This window comes from Poecile atricapillus, chromosome 4 (assembly GCF_030490865.1).
Source record: "Poecile atricapillus isolate bPoeAtr1 chromosome 4, bPoeAtr1.hap1, whole genome shotgun sequence".
In the NCBI taxonomy this organism is placed as follows: domain Eukaryota; kingdom Metazoa; phylum Chordata; class Aves; order Passeriformes; family Paridae; genus Poecile; species Poecile atricapillus.
In genome coordinates, this window is record NC_081252.1 from 4,994,248 (window position 1) to 5,020,036 (window position 25,789).

Consider the following 25,789-nt stretch of genomic DNA (forward strand, 5'->3'; position numbering starts at 1 on the left):
TATTGGTCTAAGTGTGGTGAAATTCTGTACTGTAGGTGCATCCTCCCCATCTGAAATGTGAATTTTTCTTCTGATTCTCTGCATTCAGAGCACCCTCAGGAGAATTCTCAGATCTTTATTGCTGATACAGGAACTGAAACACCCCCGTAGCAGTGGGGAAGTGCTCCCCAGTTATTGGCAACGTGCACGATTATTTACATTGCCAAAAGGAAGAAGTCACTCCTGTAGCTTCAGAGCTCTGTTCACATGGCAGAATATACATTTTCGAGGTGTCAGCCTGATCAGTTGGATTTATTTTGATCCAACATATATTTGTTGTCATGTTTTATGGAGAAGTAAAGGAGTACGTTTAGAGCAAATGCACATTTGTTTCTCTGTCAGTTGCTTTGGCTTAGATGAATCCGGGCTTGTTACAAGAGTCAGGAGTGTCATGTGAAGTCTCAGTGCATAACATCTCCTGGGAAGTGATGCCTGTTTTCCCCAGCAGAGCTGATCCTGCTTTCTGCCAGGAAGAGACAGCTGGGAATCTCCTACCAGAGGCTCTAGACATACCCCACCAGAACACTGAATTTGCAGTCATTATGCATCTTTGCCCCAAAAAGAGACTTCAGGCCTTTTCAAGGATATTCCGATTATTCTTCTATGCTGTTAGATAGAATTTTGTTTTGAAAATGTTTTCTCTTTGAAGTTCCCAGTGTGTATTTTCTTTATCCACCAGCTGTAGAGTAGAAAGTGAGGGCCTGCTTGGAAGTGCTATCAATAAAAATGGAACTAATTAAGTTTCAGGCATAATCCCCTATTATCATAAATGAGTTCAGTGAGATATAAGATAATGGAGTAATAAACCTCTAAAACCTAAGACTTAGCAATACCAACGGAGCTTGGAATGCTGCATTCTGACCCAAATGATGTAATAAATGTTTAATCAACTGCTACTGATAAATTTTAAGCATCACAAGGACCTGGATACAACAGCAATGAAGTTTTAGATTATTTGCAACAACTTTGCATTTCTTTGGTTCCTAATAAACAAACAGCTCTGATTTAGAGGGTTTCAAAGAATTTCAAAGGTTAAGAGACAGCAAAAATTCAGTGCCAGCATAACTAGCCACCTCCATGGCTATAGTGATAAATAGAATTTGGATGACACTCTTCCGTGGTTATTTCCAAGCAGCTAAATGTAGATTGCTAAGATTTCAGATCATGCACAATTATAACCTCAGGTTTATTGGAGTAAAATATTCTGACCCCTGTTGAAAAGTTTATTTAGAAGCTCAGTTAACACCTGAATAGCAATGTAAAGGGCCATGATGTTAGATTTTTCCCCCCTACAGGATGCATAACACAGTAGATGAACATGTTTTGGTTAATTTTTCATGTTGATTACAGAGGAAACAATTTCTTATACCGTCAGTCAAGAACAGCTCTGTAGCAGTGATTTCCAGAATATTATGGCACAGCAATGATTAATTGCCAACTTTGCCTGTACAACCAAGATAGCAACAGAAACCGAGACTGATAATTGTGTTTACAAAATGGCACATAGCAATTTACAATCAGCTGGGGGAATTGTGGTTGGCCCTAGGGTATGTTTATTTAGCAGATTTACACTACTGTCTTCTATTTGATCCAGATTAATGTGTTACAATTTAATTATTACTCCTCAATTCTGGGTTGCATAGATATTTATCAACACCTTGTGCCACGACACCCAAGTCTGTAGGTAGGGCAGAATTACAAGAGACATTTCTCTCTCCTGCTCTCTCTCTACCATGGAGTGCCCCAGAAGAAGGGCTGCTTTCCCACAGTGCACATTTCTCCTGTTCAGCTTAGATTTCACCTTGGAAAAAGCTGGTGGACAGGTGAGTACTTCCTGTTTGACACAAGTGTGAATTGGTTCTAATAAAAAGCAGCAGAAAGTTGGCGGGCAGAGCAGCTTCTAAATCCCCGTGGCCATCAAAGGCAGATGCACATGGAACATGTCATCAATGCCTCTTCCAGGTGAGAGGAAGCACAGTGAGCTCATGTGAAGGTCATTTCAGAGAAATATTTCTTTTACCCTCAGTTTTTAAACCACTTCCTGCTGTCTCTCATTTTGCTTTGATTTTTTTTTAACACTACAGAATTGGAGCCAGCTGTAGCTTTTCACTGACTCATACCAGTATCAGGTGTGTAAAAGGTATTTATGGGTCTTGATTTTGTTTCTTCCTGGTTTTGAAGAGCAGTCCTATAAAGTGCTCTTGAGGGAAATGTTGGTTTGGGAGAACATTGGCTACTTGATTTGTCTGGAGGAGTGTGTTTTCTTGGCTCCAGAAAGAGGTTGGTGAGTTCTTAACCTGCTGTGTTTTTTAGCTGGTCTACAAATGTGCTGAGTGGAAAAATATGTGTTTGTTTAATTCAGATGAACAAAGGACTTTCTGCTAAAGGTATCTGTGTATTGGGACCTATAGCTACCAGAAAAATGGAGCAGTCACAGGGGTCCAAAGATACAAAGGTGAAATAGTTCTGCTAAATAGACAAATCAGCAAGTGTGGGTTATGGCTGCTGGCCTCAGTTGTCTGTAAATGAAAGGATTTCTCCAGACTGCAAAATGAGATTTTGGGATATTTTGAAGTCATAGACCTGCCTGAGAGCAGGTAAAATGGCATAAGGGAAAAGAAAGAATATGGGGAGAACAGCCAGTGGGAGAAGAGTACCTGGTCCCTAGAAATGAGTAGAAACTGGGATTTGAGGCCATAAATTTAGAGTAGAAAATAACAAAGTTTGACACTGATTTTAATATCAAGTGTGGTATTTGCTTGGCTTGAGTGTAAAAGTTCTCATCTTGCTTCATATGTCTCTTCCTTTTTGTCATGATTCTTGCATCTCTAATCCTGAATAATTTTGGGGTCAAGTGTGTATACACGTTTACACCTCTGAGTAATCTGCCTGAATCTTCTTCCTCCTTATTTTCTATTCTTACCATCTAAATTAGCCAATAATTTTGATTTTCCTGTTCCATGGCTTTTCTTGGTGGTCTCAAAACATGCAGGGAGATGAAAGTTAATGTAAAAAAAAATTCACTTAAGTCCTGGTGTGGGATTTTTTTTATGCTTTTTTTCCCCTCAGATTATGGTTATTCTTTGGACTGTATTCATTAAGGAGTTCTTTTTGTAAGGAAGCTTACTTCTATTGAGTTAGATGATATAGATTTATAGTTATAGTGTTTTAGACAATTTCCATGGGAAATTAAAATAAACCTGGAGGCAGGGTGTGGTTTTTCTGGTCGAATTGCACTTCGGGTACTGAGGTGTAAAGCAGAAAAAAACATGTTTGTGGGTTTTTTTCTATAAAAATATGTATTTATATATTTTACCTGAAAATATTTGTTAAGGCATAAATAAGAAGTGTTCCAGGTCAATATGTCTAAGATTTCACACTGTAAATACTTTGAGTTTGACATTAAATGTATCCTTAATTATCCCTTTTGTGAGGTTTAAGGAGCTTGGAAGTCAGGTTTACTCGTGCCTCATGGCATTTGGTACAGTGGTCTTCCTTTGTGACACTTCTGTGACTAACTATTAATAAAGTGCTGCTTTCTCTTACTAACTAAGAACAAATACACGTGGTCAAATTAACCCAGCCTGATTCCAGGCAGAAAATAAAGGAAGGGAGGGAGAGGAGGGAAACACCTTTGGTTGGTGCAGGATGTTGGCAGGCTGCTGAAGGCCTCAAAGCTCCCCGCTTTTCGGGCTGCACCACCGTGTCCAACTTAAATCTGCCATTTTCACAAGATGTGATGCTCTAGCTAGGTGAGAAATTGCTTTAACACACACAAGAAAAAAGCTTCCCTGATTTCAAAAAATCCCTTAGCTGGTGTGAATGACATCAAGACCTTTCAAAGCTTCAGCAAAGCAGCCAGTAAGCCTGACACCCTCATTGGTATGTATCAATATGCCTTTGCCTGACACCATAATTAGTGTACCATCAAATAGAATATGCAATAATTTAATTAGTATTCACAGGGGTAAATATGTGTGGGGAAGAGTTCTTAAAATAGTTGATGGCAGGAGAAATTACGTGAAGCTTTCAGGGCTCATTCAGGCAGCTGCAGAGCCTGGTGCCAGCTGACACAGCCCGCTGGGTTAACCGGAAAACATTTGGACAAAATTCCTTGCCAAACTGCCACTGAGAATTTCCACAGCCAAGGAATAAGAGCTCTTTGTGGAGACGAATGCCAGCTGTTTTGGCTTGTCAGAGAAGGCACTAAAATGCTGGAATTTTTCTGGGAATCCTCATTGGGGTCCCCCATCCAGACACTGTCTTGTCTGCCTGTGGGCTGGGAGCTCCAGGAAGGCTCAGGCCTGGGCACCCTCAGCTGTGCCCATCCCTGTCTCCACCAAACCTGGTTTTACCACAGCTTTCCCTCCTGTGGAGTGTTTTGAAATTCACTGTGGAGAAATAAACAGGATGGTTTATGGGAATAGCAGGGAATGTTATCTGCAGGCATTATGCATTGGTTAAAGACACAGAGTTTCTCCCTGTCCGTGGCAATAATCACCCACCTAACATTTAGCTGTAATTATCACACTAATTGGAGCATTTTTTTTCTTACTGTGGACATAGTAGCTGTTACTTAGGCTTCTGGTTGTTATTTTAAAAGTCCTGAAAGGGAAAGATGGGGTCCCACAGCAAGCTAACAAGGCAGCTTGATGGTTTGTGTAACTCAGCACGGAGACAATCAGCGGAGTACACAGGGCTGGAAAGTATTTGAAACAGAACTGAAACAAAGCCTAAATGAATGCCTGTCATCTTCCACAAATTTAAAATACATTTCCTTTATGTGTGTACAGTTCTTCTTTCCTTTACCTATTTGTTTGAAGCCTTCCCTGTCTGAATCCCACCCAGGAGACAGCGCTGGGGAATGCAACATTGATTAGGAGCTATAGAGAAAGGATAGAAATTAAATTTTAACTACAAATCTGCATGCAGTGAATGGGAGTTACAGTGAGAGTCTGAGAGGGGTGGGGGACAATTAACTCACAGTGAAGAGTTTATTTGAGTGGTGTGAAAGACAATGGAAGTGGGAACAGGGGTGGGTGTATCCAGCAACCAGGTTTAACACTGAAGTGAGGAGTGGTTCCCTGGTGTACCGCAGCAGTGGTTGAGACACAAGACACGAAATCATTCACCATTATTTAAATACCTTTTCAAGAAGTGTGGGAATTCTGGTGTGCCTTTGCTCCAGTACTAATTCCAAATAGTCCTTCTCCAAAAGAACAAACAGCAGTCTCACAAGAGCCTTCAAGGTGGGGCGTTCTCTTGGCTTAACCATTTGCTTTTAGTTCTGAGTAACCTTTGAAGGACCTGTGGACCTTTGAAGGTGCTGTGGGTTGTTTTTCCAGCTCCCCAGTTCTCCTGGCACAGAGTTAAATTGTTGAGCAATATTCCACAATATCTGCTGTGAGTGTGTGTGCACAGGGGTAGCCTAGCTTTGTTAGGAGCATTTGGGTGCTTTTGCTACCCTTAACAACATAAAGTACACTCAGCATCAATTTCATTCCCCTTTTAATTTAGAAAGGAAAACTTATGGTCCCGAATGTATGGCTCACTTTTCATATGAAGTATTGTATTTCTGTGATTTATTGAGATATTAACATGGAAATGGTGATGTTAAACAATACTTGGAATAGCTCTAAAAGTGTAGTGGGAATCATGATTTCATAAGAAGAAAATTAGTTATGTAGGTAACATTATTGTATAATTTCCCAAGGGATTTCTACATCAGGCAAGGTTTTATTATATTCTAAAACAAAGTTGCTTGCACTCACTTTAAATATAAAGTACTGCTGAATATGACAATATCATGAGGCTGCTCACAGTACAAGCAAAGACATCTGTTAATGGTACCATGAATAGTTATGAACTGTGGTACTCAAATGGCTTTGCCAGCAAAGCATTGCCTCCTAATTTATTTTTATAGCAAATGGATGCCTCATTTTTCATGGTTTGGTAGTTTGCATTCAAATGTACCAATAACTTCCAAGGCAATCACTTCTACACAGCATGTTTTACTTGCAAATATAAGATGCAAGAGCTAATGTGTGGTGGTCGGTAGTATTCTCCATCAGCTGTTATGTATGAATCCTTATGTTAATTTTTTTTAGTTCACAAAAGGGAACGTGATGCTGAAAAATGTTTATTGTATGCAAGATTTAATTTCACTTCTTATCACATGGATTAGGAGGGACAAAGGCTGTGGAATTGCATTGTTTTGCCATCCAGTGTGTTACTGCTGAACTGGGCTTTTTACATCTTGATTTGTTCCTGGAGACATCGCTAAAAGCTAGAGGAGAACACAAGTGGTTTTGGCTGGCAGGGCAGGTTCCTAAAGGCTCCTCAGTTGAGGAAAGAAGGGACACAGCCAAAGTTAATTCAGCTTTGCCTATGCTAATTTTTCTATATTGTGGTAGTTATTACTGGTTCTGATTCTAGGAGGAGTTGGTGAGATGACATTATCTGTAGTCAGCAGCTGTTCTCCTGAGCTCTTCAGCCCTGTGTAAACCCCTGTGTGGCTGGCTGTCAGCTCATCCTTTGAAACCAGTGTTGTGTGACTGGGAGATGGGCATGCTGGGCTGCTGGAACTTTTGGATTTGGCTGTGGTGAGAGAGCCAGAGTTCATTGGCTCCAGCACTGCAGGTCCTCCTCTGTGCCTGGCACTGCTGCTGGCTGTTACATTAAATTTAGTTCCACTCATGTGATGCCCCTCACATCACAACAGAAGTGTTACCCCTCACATCTGAGGGCAGATGAAATGAGTGAGTGAAAAAATAATCCAGCTAATTATCATAGTAGGGTGTGAGGTCTGTGATGATTTGGATTTGAGACGACATTTGGAAGAAAAAAAAACAAGAATTGAGGAATGCCTGACAATGTTGATCAAAATTAAAGTCATCTTATTGAAACCCAAGAATACAAATACAGTCTTAGAAGAGCCCGTTTAAGACTTTTCTAGGGGTGCTGGTTCATTTGGATAATGATTTTGCTTGAAATTTCTTTAAGTCTTTTCTAAGCACAGCTTCCTATTTCCTTGTCATTCTCACAAATCTCCTGAGTGTGTAGCCCTGAACTCCACATCCAGCCAAGTTATTTGGGGCTAAGTGCGGGATGGGACCATGCTGCAACTGCTGTCCCAGAGGGACTCAGCTCTCCACAGGGATTCCTTGGCAAGAGCAGTGTCAGTGACCAGCCAGATGCTGGTGAGAAATTCCCACCAGCAACCCCTGAACCTGTGAAATGCTCTTTGTCCCACTCTCGTGGCCCTTGTACAGTGAGAATTGCATTTAATATTACAATTTCATGCTGGTGTTTATTGTAACTAACCTCTAAATTCATCTTGGGTGGCTGAAAGCTTTTACTTTTTCCTTGCCTTTTTCCCCCATCATAAGTTTCATTATACTTTGAGTATGACTTGCACAGTGAAACTCTCACGTAGCATTGAAGCCTTAGCATTTTGAAAGACTCATTTTATCCCACCCTTGGATAAAAGAGGGGGAAAAAAATAAACAAAAAAAGGTGCTCTGGCCAAAATCCATCTCGATCCAGCTTTGTCACTCTGCACCACTCAGCTCTGAGATTTCAAGTAATTAAAGATGTTTCAATTAGGTCACCAAAGTCCTTTCTCCACAAGCCCCCTGCTGCTTCAGCTGCAGCAGGAGCTCCACTGTGGTTCCAAGGAGCTGGAGGAAAGATGCTGCCTTGCCTGCCCTTGCGTGCTGTAACTCCAAGTAACAACCACCGCAAGCCTCAGTGTAGCACAGCCAAAGCAAAAGCCAAGTCAAGATCCTGTTGCAGCAGATCCAAGATCCAATTTTTGTAGCAGATGGAGTTTGGGATGCTGTGGACAAATGCCAAGAAGCAGCTTGGCAGCTAAACAACTTTATTGTCTTCGTTTTGCTGCTCCTCTCCCTTATCATCATCATCACTGCTTCATACCTTTTGTAAAGTGCAGCCTGGTAGCTCCCATTTAGATCTTTTCTGTAATAGAGATCAGTGAAATATTCTAGTAATAAGGCATTGTTCTCATGTGATTCTAGCTGTGGGTTTGAGGTACAGTATAATTACCCATGCCTATAACAATAAGTATTTTTAGAGGGGTATGTAGCAGTTTAGGTTTGCTACACTTAGTGTATTATTTTTTTGAAGGTACAGATGAAGCAGCTTCTCTCAGAAAAATTATTTCTGTGAGTGGTTTCTTCTCTTTTCACCAAATATCAATTAGTAAAGCCCTGGGTAAGCTTGCCAAGCTTGAGCATCGGAGTAACATCTTCCTTGCACGACTCCTTTGGCAGAGGCCTTTTCCTTGTGCTGGGGCAGAAGTGCCAGGGAAGATGACAAATACCCCATGATGAAGGTGTGCCATTTGAGCCACCCTTGCTAGATGTGCTTTGCACGGTGCCCCGCTCAGGCCATTGGCACAAAGCGGTGCTGACAGTGATTTGTCACCCGGGAAGTCTGGGGCAGGCTAAAAACGGGAGCTGTTGCGCTGCAGGGGATATCGATCACATCTGCTTAGTGCTCAGTGACTGTGTGCCACAGAAACCAATTGGACACATGACTGGGGGCTGGCTGGCAAGTAAATCTCAGCTCAAGATGTGATCAATCCACCGATCCATAGTGACAGAATAATACGTTAGACGAGATTGATCCTCAAGCTACACTAAATCAGGTTAAATCCTTCTCCTTGTGCGAGTTTGTTTTACAGAAATGCAATTTACGTTTGATTTCTGTAGTTCCTGTGAAATTTCTTTAAGCACTTTCTTTAACAGCATCCTTGCCAGAACTGCTTTCCAGATTTCACCCTGTGCCATGCTGGATTTTACCCCAGAAATGTGCATAACAATCTCACGAGTGCAGAGTTAATCATATCTGCTCTCTGTGAACTCCTCCTTGAATTTCAGTCTGCAAGCTCGATCCAAGATGATGTTTGTCCTCTGAGGATGCCAGAGGGTGAAGGGTTGTATCAGTTCAGATGTTATTTTATCTATGTGTCTACCACAGATCTGCTGTCTGTGAGGATGTGCATTTCTGAGGGTGCCTCGCTTCATCTTTTTGTACTTCCATTGGGGAAATGCCAGTGTCTGTGGTGACTCTATGAAACAGGATATAACTGTGAAAATTAAAAATTATAGCTTCAGTAAAGACTCATTTTTGGAAAGGCAGAAGTATGGTGGTCTCCTGTATGCATCTGGAGCAGCTGTTCAAGAGTTGTGTGACACCTGCTGCTGCCATTAGTAGTTTTATTTCAGAATATGCTTGGAAAATGACAATCTCTTATTGGGTTGCCAGCACAAGTAGTGGTAAGTGCAGCATCCTGCAAAGTTGTGATCATCCAGTTGGGAAGCAGAGTCTGCTGCTGGTGTGTGAATGGACAACAGTAAGTTTAAGCAAGTCTCTAAGAAAATTAATTATGCTCTTAAGCATATATGATAGATACTAGATGATTTCATTACTGTGTCATGCTTAGAGATGACATTCCTGTTTTAACCTGCTATGGGAAATCAAGTTGTTCCCATTGATACATATTCAGAGTTGATTGCATTTGTCTGTCAGAGGCACTCTAGAGCCATGTGACAGCAGCCCTCCTGGGCTGGGCTCCATGGGAGAGAGGAAGGAAAAAGAAACACACGGGAAAAATAACAACCTGCATGTTCTGCTACTGCAACCTACTATGACAACTTGAGTGTGTATTTAGGCTGTAATAGATTTGTGATCTGAGGCTTAGTTTGTAAGAGAAAAGAGGAAAATGGAGTTAGTACTTGCAACGTAGAACAACTGAGTTTTCCTTGTCATTCTCTGACTATAAAATATATCTACTTAAAAACAAATCCACATAATGATTTGCATTAGAGCCTACTTGGTTGTAGAAGTGCCAATAAAATGCTTGTCCATGAGTGATAGGAAAATGCTAAGTATCTAACTATGGTGACATTTGTATCTAGAGATTTCAGGCTTCTTTTTGAAGTAGTTTTCAATATGTGACTGACGTTTGCCCAAGTCTATTTCAATAGCAAAATACATCATTTACCCTGCTGAGTTATTTGAGAAGTCTGTAATGTTCCTCTCTATGTGAGCAGATAAAATCTACAAGAGTAATTAACTAGATTGAAAAGAAAGGGACAAAAGAGAATTCATATTTTGTTACACAAACTGTCACAAAGGTATTTAATGGGAAGATACTTTCATTTCTTCCAGGCTGAGGTTTAAATGCGGTTATGGCAGAGAGATGCTTTCCAATGGTTGAGACTTAATCCTTGTTAGGCAATCCTGCCTCCGCCTGGAAGTGGATCATTTGGAGCACCTCATAGTAAGCACTGTTCAGTAACTCTGGATTATGAAATCACAAGCATAAATATCTTCTTTTGCATGTAGAGCAGTTAGGATCAGTAAGTCCTAATTGTTTGTAAAGGCTACTTTATTTAATTCCTTAAAAAAAGGGAGAAATCCATAATAGATAACAAGATCCCAAGAGAATACAGAGGCATGAATTCTGCTTTCCTATCATTGTTTCAGATAAGATAATTTTTTCCTCCACTTGGAGGAAATCGACGAGCTTGTACTCTATTCTTATCAAATGAAGAGAAGAGTGCTTAAAACCACTAAATTAGAGGAGAGCCCAAAGGTCCTTGTCCAGGCTGTTGCAGAAGGACAGTCCACCCACTCCCTTTATTTCCTTTGTGTGGGCAGGATGGCAGCAAGACTTCCTTAATGTAGCAAGCAACCCTCTGGGTTTCTGCCACAGTAAAATGTATAAAAGTGAGCAATGTATTAAGAAGTAAGCAAACTTAGAGTGGTCTTTTGGGGCAGTAAAGGTATTTTTTGGGGTTTTTGTGTTCTTGCTCTCCTCTGGTTTTATCCTTTATTTCTTCTTTTCTCCACTTCTGGACTCCTGCTGTAGTGCGGCTCTGAATTTCTCAGCTTTGCTGCAAATTGACATACATAATTCTTAAATAACCCATTGCTCCAATGCCAGTCATTGGTCTATCCCATGTTTGCCATTGTATCCTAATTTTATAGCGAGCTACTTGATTTTCAGTGTCTTATTTTGTCATGGAAAGGCAACAACTTAGTCCCAATCAACACTTTTAATATTCTTCCATGCCCGAGGAAGAGTGAGGCAATTAAAAATGCATCTCTTGAAGTGGATGAGTGCACACATCTCAGGCTGCTCACAGATGTGGCTCTTGCAAATTTAAGGTGGTCGAAATTTATTATGGTTCTGAAACTCAAGTGATGCAGATTGACAATGTGGATGCTGCCTAATAACGATGGCAGTTTCAGGTTTGGGAATAAGGCTGACTGTTAGGAGTGCAGCAGTGGTGGATAATTCTCTTCTGGCCAAATGCCACACATTTTAAATGCATCATCTTTCATGTTCTGTGCCTTCCACGCCTTCACCGGGTCACTGTTGGATTTTATTGCTTTGTCTGGGGTAAGGCTTTCCTGCCAGCCCAAGGTTCTCATGATTGCTCCAGCTCATCAGAGATTCAGAAGTTCAGCATAAATCCATTGAACTCGCATGAGTCAAGCAGGATATACCCTGACACGCTTGTAAATGAAATTACTGCCAGTGGTCCAGCTTAGCTTAATGATGTTACTCCTAACTGAGGGAGTTCAGCAAGTGTGTTTAATAATCTCCAGCTTTGGGAGCACTAAATACAAATTGTTTTGGAAGGGCGAGGTGGATCGCTGAGTCTTCAAATCGAGAGGTAGAGGAGGAACAGATGGCAAGAGTGCAATGCATTAAAATACCTAAATCTGCGGTTTTTTTCAAAGGCTGGCTTTCTAGTTCAGAGTGCTGGGATTCTGGAGAGGTAAAATGGAGGTTGTTTATATCCTCTGTTGTCCACAGAGTTAGAGAATCTGTTCCTCTTTGCCAGTCCAGTGGTGTTTGCTGGCTCTGTGGGTCCTCAGCCTTGTTCTTTTCTCTTATTGGAGACGGCCTTCGCATGTCCTTGTGCAAGGAAGGAAACCAAAAAAGTCTAGAGAAATAAGCACATGAAAAGAAAAATTCATAATTTAGGATATCAAGAATCTGGCAATTTATATATATCTTAGAAGCCAAACAGTGCATTTTTCTGTTCTGCTCCTTTGGTTGACATTTATCTGTAGATACGATGCCAAAAAAACCTAGGAAGAATTGGCACTTAGCAAATTACTATCCTGTTTCTTCTGAAAGAAGTTGGTGCTGATTTTCCTTTTTTGGGAAAAAAGCATTGAGAAAAGGACAGTAGTAGGTGATTATAGATAAATACAGGTGAGAAAATGTAATGCTTAAACAGAATAACTCCTTTTTCCTTTCATTGCTTTGTTCAGGATGTGCTGTACACAGCCTAACATTTCTGGTTTGGGGGCTTCTCACCATTCTGGAAATTAGATCCTGTGAATACCTAGATGGCACTTTCCTCCACTTGTTTTGTCAAAAATTGATACTATTATTTTTAAAGTAGTTTTTTAAATGCTTGAAAAAACATCTACATGTTTGTGTTTCTCTGTTGTTTTGGGGGTGGTTTGTGAATTTTATTTCCTTATGTGGCATGAATTCCTGGTTGGAATCCACCAGGGAGTTGTTTGTTACTGCCTACAAAGTATTTGGTGCACTACTTGTGTGTCCCAGGTTTCTCACGGTCCTTAGCCAAGTGGAAATTTGGAGGGAAATGAGAAATTTGTTTGGCTAAATATGAGTTAATCCAAAGTGGAAGTGATTTCAGGAGATTTTTAGCCTGGCCCCCTGCCCACAGCAGGGGCAACTCCGACATCAGGAAGGGTTGTTCTGGGCTTTTCCCACTCAGGTAATTGGAATAACCTCTACGGGTGAAAAGTCTCTGCAACCTCCGTGGGCAGGAGCTTTTTAAGAAGCAAAAGACATCTCAGCTACAGGAAATGCATCACCCTGGAGAGCACTGAACTTCAGGGGTATTTTAAATGAAGGATTTAATGCTGCAGTGAGGACTGGAAGTGCTGAATTGTGTTAAGATGTAATAAAGATGCAAACTAGGTTAATTTTTATTAAAAGGCCAAAAATGCATAGAAAAAAAAAAGAAAAATAGAAGGCAGAACATCTGGGGGGTTTGTACTTGGAGTTAAACTCAGCACTAGAAATTTCATGTGCAGAGTAATCATTTTTTCTCAAAATCTGTACATCAATGAAACAAGCCATAAATTATATTCTGTACATTCTCATGCAGGAAGGCAATTTCAAAATGCAGTTGCAGATGATTTACAGATGTTTGTTAACCTTAAATCAGAAGCAAGCAACAGAGGGTAGCTCTGTGGTAAAACTTGAGGAGCAAGTGCTTTGTTTCCCAACTCTTGGAAGTGCCTTAACATCGAGGCTTTGATGAATACTGCACAAGTGTAGTGGAAGCCTTTTTGTTTGCCTCTGTTCAGTAAATAATTGATTAGCAGCTCCTAATGTGGCTCTAAGAGCTGGAAGAGCTTCCCTTAGTGTGAAGTAGGACACTGTGTGACTCTGGCTGTGCTGGCAATTCCCACCGATGCCAAGTGCATCTCAATGAGTGCCTGTGTGTCCTGCTTGCTTCCTGACACAGATCTCGGTACCTGTGCCTGCACAGGCGGCCTGGGAATCCGTGCTGGCCTCTGGTGATTTTTATTTCATTGCAATCAAAAGACTAGACTGGGTTATTCTTTCTGCTGCTGCACTAAGTTTGTTACTGGAATCTAATGTTCAGACAAATCAGTATCTCTTGAACTGAGGAGCTCTCAGGTGTTATTTATAGGAATTGCAGATCTCTTGTACCAGGTCTTCAGGTCACGAGTAGAGTTTGGGTGGGAAACTCCAGGAGCCCGCGGGATTTGGTGTTGCGCTGGCATGTGGCAGATCCTCTGCTCCACCTCTGGACAGTACTCAGCTATTTCAGATTGAAACCACTGCATCAGCTGGAGGGTCAGCACTTGTTACATTAATGCAAGAATTTGTATTTAGGTTGTGTGGTACATCAAAACAAATGACAGGAGAAAACTGGGCAATAACATCAACCCCTGGGATCTCCAGCCCAGGAGTTTTCTGGTGGCCCTTGTGCTGTTAGGCCCAGTTTGGATCAGGCTCTTTTCATTTCCTCTAGGTTCTACAGTTTGGGATTCTGGAATGGTTTGCCTGGGGAGGTGGTGGGGTTGCCATCTCAGCTAAAACAAGGCTGGATGTGGCACTCAGTGCTGTGGTTTAGTGGAGGTGTTAGGGCCGGGTTATACTCCATGATCTTGGAACAGTCTCTTCCAACCTAGTGGTTCTGTACTTCTAGTTTTGTTTTGGCAGCTCTCCTGAAAGTAAGAAACCCATTTTGTATTTTTGTCTTGAATAGAGCGATGAATAATTAAATTTCACTTAGAAAGAATAACAATGAAATATGCTACATCCATAGGCTGTGCCTTATTTTGGCAGTCCTTTGGTAGCCTCACTCCAGCTGCAGCTGTTTTGTCCTTAAAAACCCCAGTCCTCTACTTTTCCCCCACATTGTGTGATAAAATTATGCATCCATTCTTAAATTCACTTTTGTTTAGACAAACAAAAAAAAAAGGAAATAATTTTTTTGCTGAGCAGAAGTGTTGAGCAAGGGTGAGAGGGAAATAGCTTTCAGCAAAAACTAATATTCTCTAATTGTTCTGATATTCTTTCATACGAGGAACTCGAGGCATTTCAAGTTTCTGGCAGTTCTTTGCCAAATAATATAAGCAAAATTATATTTAATATTTTGTAAGTTTGCCCAGGCCATTAATAAGAGCTATAGAATAATAAGGGTGATAGCAACTCCCCAGATCCATGCAGGGAATATTACTGAGCATTCCCAGTCTGAGTCATTCAATATATGTGACTGACTTAATTTATTTTCAGTTGGTACATCTGAAAATTGTCATCACTTGTGTGTTCAGGGACTGCTAATGTTCAGACAGGTAGAGGGAGAAAAGGACAATGGTCTGATGTTTTAAAAAATCCCAAAGGTGAGAATTTTGCACCACATTTTCAAGTGAAGCTGGTGAATGTTCCCCAGTCTTTGATTTACAAGTGGCAGTGACCTTTATAGCATTTCTATACAAAACACGTGGCAATTGTCATCAGAATAAAGACAGCAGCTGTCAACTTTTCCAGATGTCAGACTTTGAACTTTGCTAAATCTTCCCCATAAACCTGCTCCTTGTGAAATAGCTGAACAACTCCACCTTCCAACTGTAGCTTCCAAATGTCTCTTGCACCTTGTGTTTCTTTTGATATCTGGAAGGTTTCTTTGTCTGCTGAGTCACAGCTCTGATTTAAATCAGGGTAAAAAAATTATTTGAAGGTGTTTATCACTGATCTGTATTTGAATTTGATGGGAAATGGGAATTCTTTCCAAATCATACCAAATGAAAGGACTCTAATCTAGCAGGCTGTTTTATTCACAGAATACTACTGAACTACATTTTAAATTTGCACAGAATACATTTTGTTATCTGAAGATGGAAGCAACCTAAAGGCAGAAAATTAAAATTATGAACAAATTCATCCAACTAAATCTGAATGTAATTTAAAAGGAAGAGATATGCCAAAGTTTTTATGAACAGTGTTGCTTAATATCTGAGAGTTAAGTATCACAGAAACATGTATTTCATTTATTGGGGGAAAATTCACTTTATTGAATAATTCATGTTATTTTTTTCTTGAATAACTCGTATTAAAGAGCTTTGATCTGGTTTTTGGTGGAGGCTGGGGAGTTGTGTTGGTTCATACTGGCTGTGTTGAGTTTCCCAGGTGTCAAATTCAGCAGTTTTCCATAGGCACACTGTTGAATTTTGGTGGTTTTATCGATGCACAAATGGCCTCTCCCTGTTTAGTGTGGACTGGAAAAGTGCAGCCAAGAGAGCACAGGGGAAGGTGTTCAGCTGGGGTTTGCGTTTTGGTTCAGAGGAGTGACAGGGACTGTCCCATCACCACCCCCCTGGTCCAACAGGGGCCCCAACTTCCTGAACTAAAAATGGAACTGGTTTTTTTGTTCTGTTGTTGTTTTTAACCTATTTTTTCTCCAAGAGCAAAGCTGCCAGCAGCAGTGCAATACCCTAAATTCCAGTGTAAAACACTGCAGGCAATGATGGCACCTGGACTTGTGTGGCTGGAAATGTAGAAGACAGATGACGAGCAAGGACACTTGAATAGTTACAAGTGTCAGAATAAAACCTAAATTAAATATTTTTCAGTCCACCTAGGACAAACAGTTATATTATACACCTGTTACAGCAGCACAGCCAATGAATAGAGCTGTCAGCCTTTATTTTTGGCTTAAACAAGTGTCTTCATTGTTAGTCTAATTCTTATAATTTGTATTCTGTGCAGTCGGGAATGTAAATGGCCTTAAACATAAGCATTTAGTGCTTAATCCCAATTGTTCTACCCAGCGCTGGCCTTTTAAACTCAACAGTTTCGTGGAGGGAATTAGGTAACCTTTCAGAGATAAAGTTTCTTCTTTAATTAAACAACATCCCTGAAAGTACAAACCACTTTCCAAGAGCTGCGAGACTGCCGCAGACACACCAGAAAATAAATTGGGTAACTCCCACCTCCCCAGCAGCACGTCTAGCTGCCTTCTCTACATCTTCCACTCCATTTCCCGATAAGCCCCGAAAATATTGCATATTCAGTGCAGCAATTTATCCTCAACGCCTCAGTGCAGCGCTGTCTTAATTTGCCAATTAACACTTCACCACCCTCCAGCAGGGCCATCCCTTGGCTCATGGCTGTGAAAGCAGCAGCGGGACTGAGGCTGCTCACTCGGCAGCTCGCTGCTGCTGCCAAGGGGGTTACGGAAAGGTGAAAGCTCTTTCCACCACAAAGTTCCTACAGAATGGTTGAGCTAAAATAATTTCTAATTGTCTCAGGTCCTCACGCTGGCACCAGCTCCATCAGCTGGGGTTTGTCTGCCCAGTTTCCTTGGCTTTTTAAGCAAATGAAATAGAAGAGGAAAGGGTGAATATGTTGAGAGCAGAAGATGTGGGATGGCTCCTAAGCAGTAGGAAATGGGACTGGAGAGCAGGGGCAGCAGGAAAACTATGGGTTGTTTCTCCGAAAAATAATCCTTCTGATTGTTTTTCATAGTTTTATGCACTTTCCCAGGAGAGTAACTCTAAACTTAGATGTTCATAAATTCCTTCTAAGAAATGTCTTTTGATGGACGTTTCGCATGACCAGTGTGATTAGGAAAGCGGTAAATCAATTATCCAATCCTTGGTCTTGGTCAAGAATCTATAAATACTGGAGTCAGAAAAATAAAACTTTTTTCTATCACACCACTGAGACATGTTTGTGTGAATCACTCTGCATCCTCTAGTGATGATGGATTGCGCTTGAAGTGATTTTGTTCATGAGTGTCCTTTGCACTTAACCTTTACCTATTTTTTTATTTTGAGGCAAGAAATGATCTAAGCTTGCTCCCCAATAAATGCTGTCAATCACCTTGCATTGGCAGGTTTATCTAAAGGGATGTAATTTCCTGGTGAGCTTTGAAGGGCTGCTCGTGGAAATCCAGGTTGATCCTGTGGCTGGTGAATCCATTTATGCCTGAACAGACAACCCAAAAGCATCAGTGGAGAGGGGGATAAAGCCAGTGTGGGGTCTGCTGCCTTCTGAAATCAGGCTGACATGCTTATGGGGCGAGGGTGGTAATGGCTGGCACTTTGTTTGCTCCTGGAGAGAGCCCTGCAAGCCAAGCGTTTCTTATTTGAATTTTGCCCAGAGGCACTCATAAAAAGGGAAATGGGAGTTTGCTCTGTAAGAAAAATCCAAATTGCATGTTGCTAGCTGGGAAACCAAGAGGATTCGCCTACTGAAGAGAAAGCTTTAGCTGTAAAAATGTGATGGATAACCCATGTGATAAAAATGGAAGAAGACACTTGGTTACTCTTTGCACTGCAATTTTTTCTTCATTTCATCCATGATGGGCTAAAGACAGAAAGCAGATGGGGAGAGCTCTGCCAGCTCTGTTTGGCTCTGAGGCTGGATTAGAGCCAACAGTTGCAGAAGTTTTTTGCAAGGCACACTGCTTTTCACTGCGGTCAGACTTCAGCTGAAATACATTTGAGACAAATGCAAATCTACCTGTATCCCTCGTCTCCTGTATCTCAGCACTCATGCCTACAGCTGCTCCACTTGCAAATAATGTTCATTTTTGAAAACTACCTCATTTGCTGCAAATCACAGCACGAGTGCCACGTGGATCAGCGGCAACTTCTGAAAAACGCTCTTTAAAAAACAACAGTATTTCTGTATTAGAATTTTCTCTCTCTGTTTCTGAGACAAAAATTTAAAGGGTTGATGGTTACTTTAAGCTACTAAAAGAGAAGGTATTAACAGCTAAGGTGATAAGTGAATTGGTTATTTATTAACTATTTGGTATAAGACAATGTAGTTTTGATTTTTTATTTACTGGTTGTTTGTTTTTCTGCATTTATTCAGTCATTGGATTGTGGGACGTTTTTGCTTTTTTTTTGGTCTGATCATATTAAATTGTGTGATTTTTGCTTCATCCCCAAATCCCTCTTTGCCTTCTAAGCTGGCTCTGCTTTGCTTTTTCTTAGCCTTCATTGGTTATCTTAGTAATTATCTTATTAATTCATGTTTGCTTTCCTCCCTACTTTATAGGAGGTATTATAAGATCCTGGGTATTAACATTTCTATTATATAATTTATATTATGCATAATTGTGACTCTAGCATGAGAAATACTTATTTAAGGTGATCATATGTTGGCAGATTTTGAAGAACTGTAGTTTTATAACAAATGCATCTAGCCTTCAAGATGCACAGAATAAATACTGGAAGAGTTTTCAGGTCCTTGCAGGAGTTTCCTTTTGTACCTGAGATTAATCCCTGATCCTGGTCATGGTTATTGGCATAGTGGAGTTGTTATTTGCATTTGCTAAATAAGTTTATTGTAACAATAATTAAATATACCAAGTAAAAACAGGAAGTCACAAGGATTAATGATTTTAATTGAAGCTAATAATGACTGTATTATTGAATTTCCATGTCGTCACGGAGGTGGACCGACACTTGCCTGTATCAAACATTGACTAGTACAAGTTAATGTGAATTACCAAGCAGTGTAAAGTAGAAATTATGGAGTACTATCAACTTTTTTTCTCACTGAAATTTTAGTATTATGGAGAAATAATTTAATTTGAAAGCTGTGTGTTTGTTCAGCTTGTACAAAGTGTTGATTGGCCATTTTTTGTCTGTTTCAAACACCTTCTGTGATGTCTTGCTTTGTCTTTTTGCTTTTTTGTTCCATTTACTTTGTCTCCCTCATTTTCAACTCTTCCTGTTGTCTGGAGTTCAACTCTAACAGATTTTGTGTCTTCCTTTTCTAATGGAGAGACATCAAAAAGGTGTTTTATCATCACTATTAAAAAGTGGGTTTTTTTGTGGTCACGACCTGAAATATTGTATCGCTGTGACTTGCCAGAGAGGTTCTTCTCTTGTGAGGTTTTTGAACCAGTGGTGGCTTTTATTTACAATCCAGCACCATTTGCACTGTGCTAGAACAGTGTCTTGCCTGCTCTCGCTTCCATAACAAGGGAGGCCACATTAATATATTCATTTAAAACCTGGCACTCATTTCAGTTCACACAGTTATCATTTTCACAAAGACAACTTTGCATGTCCTTTATGTCTTCTGCATTTGACTCTTCCTGTTTTTCATCTCTTTTTATTTCTCACGATCTATTTCACCTTTAATAGCTGCACAGTCCCATAGAGCTTGTTCCTAAGTGCCGGTCAGGTACCTTCCCCACTGTTGTCAGTGGCACCCACTGCTCCTTGGACTCATTTGTATGCCAGAATATTTCCTTGTTCTCCAAACAAGATGATTCTTTTTCTGTGTGCTGTTACTCAGCCATTTATAACGGGTTCTCTCTGGGACTCTGGATTTTAGTGCAGTTGTCATGTTGTTCTCATTGATATTCAAAATTCTTAAGATGCCCTGTACTGCACATGAAAAGAGGTACCCTGGATTTTGGATTCATTGCCTCCTTGGATGCTTCCATCAAGTCTGCTTGCTGCTCTTTCCATGGCTGGAGAGCTCTTTCCTTTTAGCCTGCCCTAGAAAATGAATTTACTGGGAGTTTTATCTGTTGTTTCTCCCCAACTAACAGTGGAGGGCCAGCAGAAATCATTAAGGGGGCTGAAGCAATTGGGAAATAAGGAGAGACAGAGAGCTGGGGTTGTTCAGCTTCTTGAAGAGAAGGCTGGGGACAGATGTTGCTGACAGAATGTTCTGTATGGCACATCCTAAAATACACACAATAGTAGAATGTGGTTGCATTACCAAAATATGGGTATTTGTGGATGTATAAAGCTGGAGCTTGCCTTTTCTCAGTGGTTTCCAGGGTCAGGACAAGAGGCAATGGGCTCTAATTGTAATAGAGAAAATGGCTTTGACCTCTACCAAAAGATACTGAAGAAGAGTTAATTTGAGAAGTGCTGGGCTCCTAAATGATTCTTCGTGAAAATTTTCAGAAAGTTGGAGATGCCTTATTAAACCTAGTGAAATTTTCCAGTTGTTTAAACCAGAAGATTACAACCCTCAATAGTGAGAGTGTAGCTCATTTTCGTAAGTACCATATCTATTTTTGTCTTCCTTCATCTGTGGTGTGCCTGGAAAAGCATAACCGGGATTTTTATTCAAAAAGTAATTTTTAGCTATCCAGTGGAATAATCTGGGTTCTTTGCTCCTACCTCCCCTTTCTTGTTTCTGTGCTTGGTGGGTTTTTTTTTTTAATTCAAGAGAGAAGAAAATTTGACCAGGTGGATAAAACATCTGAATAATAGTTTTTGCCCCAGAGTATCCTTTCATTGGTAATCATCCATTGATTATGAACTACAACCTTGAGTGAGAACAAGGGTGCATCTTGTCCGCAGGCAGGTGCACAGCACAGAGAGAAGCAGGGCAGGAATCTGATATCCCTGCATTTCCATCTATTTTTAGATTTGATTTTCTGAGATAGATTTGGTTTCTTTCTATTTAGTAACACATAATTTTTCCAAGTACCTGATAAACCTCCCCCTTGGCAACAAGCTGCCTGTTGTGTGACGGCTCTCCTGGCTTCCATAAGAGCTGAAAATCCAGGGAAGTGTTGGAAACCAGCTGCAAATCACCTGACACCTGCAAGGCTGGCATGGGAAAGCCTTTCTTATGAAAAATATGCTGATTCAGCAGATCTGCCTACTGTGTGGTTGTAAGAGTGTGTTTAAAAACTGAAGGGAAGCAGAGAGCTCAACTTTGTCATGTGTCCAGATGCTAAATTATATCCATATATATAAACTGAACTGCTGCTGAAAACTCCACTGTCCTTTTTTGATAGAAAAGTATTTTCATTAGGCTGTCAATCAGCAAGTTTTTGTTATTAAATTGGACAGCAAACAAATGTCAGACTACACAGGAAGTAGTACTGAGCTCAAATCTCAAAAGGTTAAAATCTTTCTCTGGAATGTGTGTGTATTTTCAGTAGACATTGAGAGAGATATTTCTATAATTGTAATTTATGCAGTTCCAAAGGAGAATTTAGCTTATGATTTTGAAGTGTCTGCTCCAAAGAAATGTGATAGGAAGAACTTCAGTTATTCATCTGGGCACTCACACAACAGACAAGAGTTTTGATTGTAATGGGATTTTCCTTTTTTTAAGATGCAAGAAGAAAGCGAGCTGTAAGGATTTATGTACTAGGCCAAAATATCCTTAGATATTGCTGATTTTTAAGATGGATTCTTTTATGAATACATTTTTCTTCTGTTTTCCATCCAAGTTACATCTCTGGCACTGGAAGTAAGTTTTTTCCTGCCAATGTGGTTGTTGTCTTGCTTTGTCTGTCAGTTTTGAAATGCTATTCATACTTGATGTTACTTTACAGTCCTGTCAAAATTGAGGTATATTTTAAAAGAAGTAAAGGGATGGAGATCAAGAGGAATGGACTTAGAACAGTGAGAACTGACTAAAATAAAGTTCTTTAATTCTTTTGTTTGTGGAGGTGATATGTTACATTGGTCCTCTTAGAAGGAAATGTATTTGGGTGAGTCTCATTGCTACAAACGTGTACAACAGAGGCTTTTTGGAAATAGTCTTGAGATTCAAATGGAAATACATCTCCATCTCTGTTGTATGTCCCTGGTTTTGTTATTGGCATGGAAGGGCATGCTGGAGAGCAGTAATTCACACAGCATGGCTGGAAATAACCTGACCAAGCAAGTTCCTCCCTGTGAGGCTGAAGGGAGGTGTCCAGGTGATTGCAGAGACCGAAAGAGCTGCCCTGAGTGTTCCTGATGCAGGCAGCTCTTGGATTAATCCAAGTAAGACAAAGCCTTTTACAACCTATAATAATGCTGCTTTAAAATTGCCAGCAAACTCATTTTACATCTCTTTCAAACCTGTTGGACAGTGAATCAAAAGAAATGTCCCTGAGCTGCTCTTGCAGTTCCACTGGTAGAATGACAAAGGAGATGTGGGACCAGCCTGTGGCCTCCTGCATTTGTCTTGGGATGTGAGCTCTGTACCAAGGTGGGCCTTCAGCACTGGTCTGGCTCTGCAAAAACAAAAAGCAGCTCCTTGATCCTAGGTCTTTTATTAGGTCTAAGCTGAGCTCTGAGCTGAGCTTCCAAAGGCAATTTGAATTGCAACTGCTCTTAATGCCATGAAGCTCAGCCTAAATGGAAACCCATTTCTCTGTGCTTTAGTGGGGGGAGTTGTACAGCTGGGACCTTGTCACCTCTCAGTGTCATTTGTTAAGAGTCTAGTTTATGGTGCGGTTTCTTGTGAGTGAAGACAAAAACTACCGGCTTTTAATTACCTGGCACTGCTTTCAGTAGGAGAACCTTGAAGGAGATGCTATTCCACAGCATCTATTGTACTGTTTTTCTTGTGCAGAGCCTTTTCTGCGAACAATATTCACTGCAGTACTTCTAATTCCTGCTCTAAGCCATTCTGTTATTTATTAGTTAATCAGAAAATGCATATATGTGCAATGAAATATCAATATAAACGTACAATTCCCTATTAAGATATTGCATCTGAATGTACAGAAAGTTTCCTCACAAGGAAATCTAGCAATGTCTAATAGTTTCACAGTTTTAATTCTAAACTTGCTATGAGTATTTTTGCTAATATAGAAGTTGCTCATCTTTGTTATGATATAATGGTGCTCAAAACCTCATTTTGGGAATGGAATCATGTAAAAAATGGTGTGACAAAGTCACACATGATATTGAATGGTATATTCTGAGTATCATGGAGGAATTTGGATATGAGATGCACAGCACTTAAGGAATGGTGTATTAAACATTACATTAATCGTTAGAAGCTTTATGTTTATTGCATTAAAAATGTCCAGATGTGAAAATGAAGCAGCTTTAGACTCATGCAGTGCTAGTTAGACACCTGGGAATTAAGTAGAAAAGAATTCAATTGTATATTTTCAGCCCAAGGTTTGATACTGACTTGCTTCAATTCCAGCTCTAGGCAGTCTAATCCCTTACATTCATATACTAGAAGAACTAATGGTGAGAAAGAAGGCTTGTTCAAGCATTTAAAACTATTATTTTTATTGTAAAATTTTAGCTTCTCTGCCAGTGTATTTCATTTCCTGTAGCTTTCATTATAACCTAAAAAGAGGTGTCATCTCTTCAGCTACGTCATCAAGTTGAGAAAGGAACTGAGGCCCAGCTCAATGACACACAAGATTTTGGGCCTCTTAATCAAGATGAGATTTACACCTTTCAGATGCAAATACATCTCCAAGGGCAGCTCTGATTAAAAGTGAATTAAGTAAATGTGTGTGCCATTTCAAGTCAACAGCATGCATGAAACTCGGAAGTGATATGGAAATAAGGGCACTGTGTCAGTCAGGAATTATGTTTTTTACTGAAATTATCAATTGATGAAAGAGCAGATTCTTGTGTGACAGTGAGCTGTCACTGGAATACCTTTCCTGCCACAGCAATAACCAAGAAAACCTCTTAATTTTCAATTTTCAAACAGATGTTTTTCTTCTTTCTTTTGAGAGGGGTGGTTTGGCTTTTTCTGCTCCAGAACAGCAGCTCTTTAGGGCAGTGCTGGAAATGTTACCTGAGTTGGACCACAGAGTTTCTATGAGGAGGCCATTTCCAAACTGTCACTTTCCCCTTCCCTCTTTGTCTTTCATTTTGCTACAAAATTTTCCCTTCATTTCCTTGCTTTTCTCCTCCAGAAGAAAGCATTTCTCCCCCTGTCCAACACAGGAGGCGAAGGAGGATTTTTGTGTGTTTAATAAAAGAAATGCTACTTGGCCATTCATTTGTGGAAATTGGTATGCAACTCTGACTTAATCTAAAAAGGTCCAAGTGGATAATCAGAAGCAGCTTTGAAAAAGAGCTTATCTGAACAGCCAGCCTGTTCTGTCAATTATGTCCTCTGCACAGTACAGAGGTGGCCCAACACTGGAATTGTTTCTTTAACTCTTGCCCACTTCCTCCAATTTTATTTGTATCGTATTTGCTGCTTCTAAAACCTTCTCGTGGGTGAGACCATTACAGGATGAGTTGTTTCCATTTGTTACTGGGTGAGATTTAGCAGAGTGTGAAAGGAAAAAAAAAAAAAGAGTTTGCAGAATGAGAGTTTTAAAGAAGTATTTGTAATCTTTTGGAACTGATGATGTTCCTATGTGGTGGGTGGGAAGGGGTTAGGGACAGAATGACTTCCTTCAGGACCTGTTTGATGATGCTGGCTGAATGCTGCCCCATCTTCTAAACATGCAATAAATCTGTCTGCTTAAGAATTACTGTGTAACTGTGATTTACTCACTGATGAATAGCTTCATTAAAACAGGGGGGAAAAAAAGCAGTGCTTTTAACTGATTTGCTTATCAGTAAAAATGGTTTTAACTGATTTACTGGTCAGTGAGAGTGGTGTCAAAGCCTTGCTTTAAATATTTCTTGGTATTTGGGAATAACCTTCTGGTAATTTACATATTTTTTGCCTCAGTGTGGTTTTCCCCCGCAGGTTTTTGTAAAACTGACTCCCGTAACATTGATTCTTATTTTCCTTTGTTAAAGGAAGGTAACACCCAACTTGTACAACCAGGTTGTTTCCATGCCTTACTAACAGACTAATGGGTCACTCCTGATATTCTTTGTATTTCCTTTGGTTTCTTGAAGTTATTAATATTGTAGCAATTAGCCAGACTTCACTTCTTTCGATGGCATTGACTTTACACATCAGCTTTATGTATGAGTGGGTTTTTTAATTTTATGCAAGTCTTTGTTCTTGTACATAAAGCACCGGATTGATGAGAGGCATCTTGTAAGTGTCTAAGTTCTTCACCATCAGGATGTTTACAACTGAGATTAGTCTCTGATCTGCAAACTGCATCTCATGGCAGCAGACCATAATCATTGCCACATGCACAGGTCATGGATAACCGGATGAAGTCAAGAGATTACAATTTTGAAAAAGCCAGTATCATTTGTTTTCTCTATTTTTTAACAGGGTTTTTTTTTTTTTTTTTAAGAGGATATACTGTGAACATTATAAGACAAATATTTGGAGGAAGACAGTGAAATTCTGGAGTCGAAAAATGGCCAAGGCGATCTCTAAGGGATGATGTCGAGGGACTCAAGACAGCAGGAAGAAAAATTATCTGCCTGATAGTCATAATTTCAAAAGTATTTAAGATAGCTATACAAGCTTTTAATATGGTGAATATGAGGTCAAAGATGGAGTGTTGGGCTTCAGGTGATAAAA